This window comes from Galeopterus variegatus, unplaced genomic scaffold (assembly GCF_000696425.1).
Source record: "Galeopterus variegatus unplaced genomic scaffold, G_variegatus-3.0.2 Scaffold13575, whole genome shotgun sequence".
NCBI lineage: Eukaryota > Metazoa > Chordata > Mammalia > Dermoptera > Cynocephalidae > Galeopterus > Galeopterus variegatus.
In genome coordinates this window covers 29,910-31,227 of record NW_007739686.1, presented here as the reverse complement: position 1 = coordinate 31,227, position 1,318 = coordinate 29,910, and positions in this window count along the sequence as shown.

Sequence of the window (1,318 nt, the reverse complement as noted above, 5' to 3'; positions counted from 1 at the left end):
GCCGGTCTGTATGTGGGATCCGAACCCTCGGCGGGAGCGCCGCCACACTTCCCAAGCAGCACACTGTAGCAGTGCGCCACCGGGCCGGCCCTGGATATGCTTCCTTTAAGTAAAAAAGCAAACGTTCTTGACTTAATAAGGAAAAAAAAAAAAGATTGTATGCTGAGGTTGCTAACATCTACGGTAAGAACAAATGTTCTATCCATGAAAACGTGGAGGAAGAAAAAGAAATTCCTGCTGGTTTTGCTGTCGCACCTCAAACTGCAAAAGTTACAGCCACTGTGCGTGTCAGTGCTTGATCAAGATGAAAAAAGCTTTATATTTGTGGGTGGAAGACGTGAGCAGGACACACATCGCTGACTGGTGGCAACATGTTGAGCCAGAAAGCACTGAGCCTAAACAAAGACTTCAGCAAGACTTCCTGCAATGAGCGTTTTATTTTATTATTAGTTATTGTGTGTTAATCTCTTACTGTGCCTAATTTATAAATTAAACTTCATCATAGGTGTATATGTATAAGAAAAAACATCGCACAGTCGTCCCCCCTTACCCATGCGGAATGTGTTCCAAGACCCCCAGTAGGTGCCTGAAGCCATGGGTAGTACCGAACCCTATACATACACATCGATGATAAAGTTTAATTTCTCTCTCTTTTGCTCGCTCAAAATTATCTTCTTGTACTGTATTCATCCTTCTTGTGGTGGCGAATACGGGATGGAGCGGGACAGCACGAGATCTCATCACACTGCTTACAACGGCACATAATTTAAAATGCATGGGTCATCTATCTCTGGAATTTCCTATTTAATATATTCAGACCACAGTCGACCGTGGGTAACTGAAACCACAGAAAGCACAACCGGGGGTAAGCAGGGACGACTGTGTACACAGGGTTCAGTATTACCTCTGGCTCCAGGCATCCATTGGGCATGTTGGAACATATCCCCTAAGGATAAACGGGGACTACTGTTTACCAGTTACCATAGCAACAGAAAAAAATTTAGTTCAGAGACTCACATGACTTTAGTAAAAGACAATAAAGAATATCTATATAAATGGAGAGAGTTAGCCAACATCCACTGTTAGAAAGATTGGACATTAGGGCCAAGCCCGTGACGCACTCGGGAGAGTGCAGCACTGGGAGCACAGCAGCGCTCCCGCCGCGGGTTCGGATCCTATATAGGGATGACCGGTTCCCCCACAGCGCTCCCTGGCTGAGCGGGGGGGGGCTGGTCTCAAACAGGACAAAAAAAAAAAAAAGAAAAGAAAAGAAAGATTGGACATTAGGGCCAAGCCCGTGACGCACTCGGGAGAGTGC